This window comes from Pongo abelii, chromosome 4, assembly GCF_028885655.2.
Source record: "Pongo abelii isolate AG06213 chromosome 4, NHGRI_mPonAbe1-v2.0_pri, whole genome shotgun sequence".
NCBI lineage: Eukaryota > Metazoa > Chordata > Mammalia > Primates > Hominidae > Pongo > Pongo abelii.
Window position 1 is genome coordinate 18,207,134 of NC_071989.2, and position 6,000 is coordinate 18,213,133.

At 33.3% G+C, this 6,000-nt stretch overlaps 1 long non-coding RNA gene across 5 annotated transcripts in view; it reads left to right on the forward strand.

Annotated features, from left to right (window-relative positions):
• The window catches only part of LOC129059346 (uncharacterized), an 83,466-nt gene extending 78,969 nt beyond the window's left edge, over positions 1–4,497 (forward strand). For all 5 annotated transcript variants that reach the window (XR_008525162.2, XR_010139928.1, XR_008525160.1 and 2 more), the window contains one exon: positions 1,685–4,497. This is a non-coding gene — a long non-coding RNA (uncharacterized LOC129059346). The remainder of the gene's footprint in view (positions 1–1,684) is intronic.
• Positions 4,498–6,000: the final 1,503 nt, after the last annotated feature.

A 6,000-nucleotide genomic window follows, 5' to 3' on the forward strand; every position in this document is an offset into this window, starting at 1 on the left:
CAGGCTAGAATACAGCAGCACAATCAAAGCTCACTTCAGCCTCAAACTCCTGGGCTTAAGCTGTTATCCTGCCTCAGCCTGTCGAGTAGCTAGAACTACAAATGCACACCACTACACTTGGCTATTTTTTTTTTTTTTGGTTTGTTTGTTAAGAGATGGGGTCTTGCTGTGTTGCCTAGGCGGGCTGGCCTTATACTCTTGGCCTCAAAGGATCCTCCCACTTTGGCCTCCCAAAGTGCTGGGATTACTGGCATGAGCCGTTACACTCGGCTCCTATTTATCAATCTTTTGTCAGAATAGAGAAAGGAGCTCTTGAATAGGTTCCATACTAATTTTTTAAAGCTTCTAGTTTTAGTTTTGTGTTTTTTCCTCACTTCTATGAATTCCTAGTGCCTCAAATTTCTTAGTCTTTTGGAACTTTGCAGCATAAGTTAGGATGTTATAAAATGACTTTTCACACTTAGCTTTAGTTTAGCTTTAATTTCTCTTCCTGTCATTTATCCCTAGTCCTTGTACTTTTCAGCTTCCAACATTTTATTGCTGTGGTCTCCTCTCTATTTTTCTTTGTGGTTTAATGATATTCACATTACAATTTTACTGTTATTTATTGGGGTTTGGGGAGAGAGCCAAAGTAGATGTGTATATTAAATATGATAACTTTACCTGGAAGTATTTTATGTGTATTACAGTTATTAATATTCATGGCATATAATCATATAACATACTTAAAAGCACATATATTTTACTGAGAGGTTGCACAAGACAAATTTTGGAGATCAGTATTCACACTGGCCAGAGTGTTCCTTCTAATTTAATAAATTATATTGATTGTAAATTGTGCCAGAGATTCTGCAGAGCTTGTAGATTTCCTACCAAACAAAACGTGTTCATGTGGAACACTAATTCCTCTATATTTGAGAGCAGACACAAATCTTTTTAAATAAAGAAGCTGTTTAAATCTGGTGGATGAGTATCAAGAACAGTGGGACATCTGTCCATTTAAATTATTGGAAAATTGAGCAATTCAAGACATCAAACACTCAGATGCTCTTATGCAGTAAAATATGTACAATCTAATGATGTGGCTTTAGTGATGAGAAAGGGTCAGGTGAAGTACTGATCCTGTATTGATTTCCAGTTGTAGAAATCTTGTAATACCCTAATTTCACAGATCTGCAATCTACCTTCGGCATAATAATATCTGTGACAATAGGATGCCACTGGTACAGTGTCATAGAAACTGCTCACCTGGAGAGAATTCACAAAAACATTTAGGTCTATGTATAGGAATCAGATCAATTTTTATTTTTGAGAGCTCTGTGGCTAAACTTGAATCAGATAGTTGAGACCACTATTTGCTTTAACTTTACATATGGCTTTAAAGTGTTGTTTGTTTCTACATATTATTGGATAACAGACTTTAGCTTTGACTATTGAGAAAGTTGGTTTTTTTTTCTCCCTTTCAGGAACCAGATGGTGTACATTATTTGGGGCTAAATTGTTACGCTATGAAAAAATGATTTTTTCTTTTTAAAACATTTATTTTAATTTTGTAATAAAAAGAGAAATCAAATAAATCTTGATCTTGGTCATTTCCTGTACCCCTTCATCCTGTATTACATTAAGATGTAATGATACCTGAAGCATCATCTTTCTGAAACCACCATTCATTATGTAATTACAGTTCTGCAAGGTACCAGCCTTAAGCCAGCATAAGGCATAAAATGAGGGGGCCTAGACTCCGCCTGCAACATGTTACTGTACACCTCATGAAGAACCCTGGAAGTATGTTCAAAAGTAAAATATTTTAATCCAATTTAGTTTAGACTATATTTCTTTCATTCTGCCTTCCTTTCTATCACACGTCCCTTCACGTGGGGTGGATCAGGTCCATTTGGGATTCAGCTAAGGGGAGGTAGAGACAGCAATACCATTGGTTTGTGTTCAGGGGGATATAACTGGGTGTGTCACAGTCATGTTCATGTATAGCTCAGTTGTTGTCATCTATTTCAGCATATCATTTCCTTTAGCACACAGCACTGGATATATATGAATTGTAAAGAAACGCATTTTGAAATGTACAGAGCAGAAGCACGTCATTGGAAAATGTGTCTCATCATTGGATGTGTAAAACTTAAGTGCAAGATTTAGCTCTCACTGAGCTTGTTGAAACAGAGAACCTTTCCTTTAAAACCAGACTAAACAAAGCAGTAAATAAAATTATAAGCACACCACATTTTACTTTGGATGGAAATCATGTAAAACACATTTTATTGGAGTTCTCAGGTTTTTAGGACACAAATGTGTGGCAGCTCTACAAATAGCAAGACTGTATTTATGTGGAGTCATAGCTTTGTGTATCTCAACATATCAGATCCTAGCGGGTCTGATGCAATTTGGTCTGCTGAATTCTAATAGTTCAATATGAAACTACAGGAAAAAATTGCCCCCAACATAGCAAAATGGCCTAGCAGTCTTACATATTTCATCATTAAGTCAGTATACACTGTCTAAGAATTACTTTATTATACAGACATGTAGCTTAACCTCAAATAGTGACAATTTGAGAGCACTGTTAAAAAATAATTTTCAAAAGATATTTAAAATCATGACTTCATGCACATGGAAAAATGAATCCGTGTTAAGGATTTTATTTAACTCATTAATTAGGAAACTGGGAAGATGTTTAACTAGCTCAAAGGGAAATCCAGAAAACATATTTAAAGATCAGGAATATGGAAATGAATGTGCAAATGGAAATAAAACTCTCTTCAGTCACAATGGGGGAGAGGTGCTTTCTATGTCTACAGACAAGAATTTGAGTATTGCTATCAATTATTTATAACTTACAGAGCTATAAAATATCAGAATCAGAATAAGGTAACTCAGAAGGTGTGCTCTAGACAGGGGTGGGTAAACCTTTTCTGTAAAGAGCTACATAGTAAATATTTTAGACCTTGTGGGCTATATTGTCTTTGCCATAACTACTCAACTCAGCCACTGTGGAGCTGAAGTAACCATAAATAATATGGAAATAGATTGTTGCAACTATGTTCAAATACCATTTTATTTACAAAAACAGATGATGGGCTGGATGTGGCCAGAGGCTGTGGTTTGCCAACTTCTGCTCTAGACAATGCACAGTTGTTCACTGAAGCACGTCCTTCCTCTAATACTCTTAAGTTCTAGGCTGAAGAATTCCTGATCATTGCTCAGATGTTCAAAGCTAGACTGCAACTTTGGGAGAGGACTAGTTTAATTGTGATTCATACTTACTCTGAAATCTATTTTTTTTTGAATTTGTGCTTAAAGAAAAGGAATAAATTAGGATTCCTGCTTGAACATTTCAAATCTCAGGGGGACCATGGAATTTATGTTTTTCCTTTGGTCCTGCATCGTCACGAAAATTCAATTATGACTCAGGATTTTTCTCCCATAATTAAAAATATATATATATTTTCAGAGGCAAAAAAAGTTTTGAGTACTGACCTTGTCTGGCTGCATTCATTTCTTCTTCTAGGTTTTGGTGTAGTAAATAATTATGTGATGGTTGTTACTTTTAGGAAGATTTTTTAAAAAGATAATTAACCCTTATATTTTAGTGTCTTTGTTTGGTGGGTTGGTCTGAATTTTTCAGTTAGCATTATTGTGCACAGAAGTCTCATTCTGTTGATTCTTTAAATACTTTAAATGTCCACTTAGTATCACATAAAATAATAAAATGATCTTCACTGAATGTTTTTCTGACTTTATATAAGTCTCACTAACAATAATAAGACATATTATTTTGCTCATTCTTTTCTTTTTTGAACCACTTCTTTTGGCTCTAGAAAACCTGGAATTGATATGCTTTGAAAAAAAATTAAAGATGATACTACACTATTTGGAATATCTTCACACTGACTTCATAAATGATGGAGTGTGTTTAGATATTTAAAATACATTTTTATTTATTAATGTTAATGTTGAGTAACTTCTAAAAAAATGAATCTACTATATAAGACATTTTATACGTGTGTCTGACTACAGGTCTAATCCTTTAGGGATGAGAATAGTGTTCTATATTCCAAATTATAATTTTTACTTCTACCAAACAACTCAAAGTAAGAAAAAAGGCAAAATTATGAGACCACATTTATGAGAGTGGTAAGTAAATCTATTTTAAATAAGCGAAAATTATAAATTATAAATAAATTTAAACCTTTAAATATTTTAAATTAAAAACATAGTCTCTATGACAAAATGTATGTTACACAAAATAAAAAGATGAAAAACTAGGAGATGACATTGATAATTTATAGATACAAATTGTTAATTGATATATATCCAGAATCTAGAATGAATGGCAATTAAGAAAATGTTGCCAATGCAATAGAAAAATTGGCAATAATATGAATTCCTCAATGCTGAAATTCTCATGGCTAATAAACCCAAACAGCCAATAAGCAGATGATGAAGTTCCCAACCTTCTTATATGCTATCAAGGGAATTAAAATAAAAAGCAAAAAACTAAAATTAAAATTAAAAAATGAGAAATAACTTTGTACTCTTAAAAATGGTAAATATCACAAAAACTTTCTGTTTTTTAATTGTTGTCCAGTCATATGGTACCACCTAAACCTATGTAGGGCAGAAATGCCTGGAAGCCAGAGAGGCCAGTGCCTTTGTTGAATGGCACAAATGTTCTCAACACCACACATAACCATTTGGCAATGTCTGTTGAAGTTGAAGCTGTGCATAAGTGATGACTTGGCATTTCAACTTCATTTCAGTAGTTTTGGGTAACAGGTGGTGGTTGGTTACATGCATAAGTTCTTTAGTGGTGATTTCTGAGATTGTGATGCAGCCATCACCCAGCCAGTGTACACTGTACCCCATGTGGAGTCTTTTATCCATCCTCTCTGTCCCACCTTTCCCCCAGTATCCCCAGAGTCCATTACCTCATTCTTATGTATTTGTGTCCTCATAGCTTAGCTCCCACTTATTTATACCACGTTTGGTTTTCCATTCCTGAGTTACTTCATTTAGAGTAATGGTCTCCAATGCCATCCAGGTTGGTGTGAATGTAATTATTTTGTTCCTTTTTATGGCTGAGTAGTATTCCGTTTTATATGTATATATATGAATATATATGAATATGTATATGAATATATATGAATATATATGAATATGTATATGAATATATACGAATATATATGAATATGTATATGAATATATACGAATATATATGAATATATATGAATATATACGAATATATATATGAATATATACGAATATATATATGAATATATATGTATATATGAAGATATATGAATATATATGAAGATATATGTATATATATGAATATATAACAGGAGTGTATATATATATACCATTTCTGTGAAATATATATATATACACACTATATATACACACACACACACACACACACACACATATATATATATACACACACACACACGCATATATATATCTATCTCATGGTTTCTTTATCCACTCATTAATTGATGGGTATTTAGGCTGTTCCATATTTTTGCAATTGCAATTGTGCTGCTATAAACATGCCTGTGCAAGTGTCTTTTTCATATAATGACTTCTTTTCCTCTGGGTAGATACCCAGTAGTGGGATTGCTGGATCAAATGGTAGTTTTTTTTTTACTTCTTTAAGGAGTCTTCATACTGTTTTCCATAGTGGTTGTATTAGTTTACATTCCCACCAGCAGTGTAAAAGTGTTCCATTTTCACCATATCCACGCCAACATCTATTATTTTTTGATTTTTTAATTATGACAATTCTTGTAGGAGTAAGGTGGTATTGCACTGTGGTTTTGATTTCCCTGATCATTAGTGATGCTGAGCACTTTTTCATGTTTTTGGCCATTTGTATATATTCTTTTGAGAATTGTCTGTTTATATTCTTAGCCCATGTTTTGATGAGATTGCTTGTTTTTTTCCTTGCTGATTTGTTTCAGTTCCTTGTAGGTTCTGGATATTAGTGCT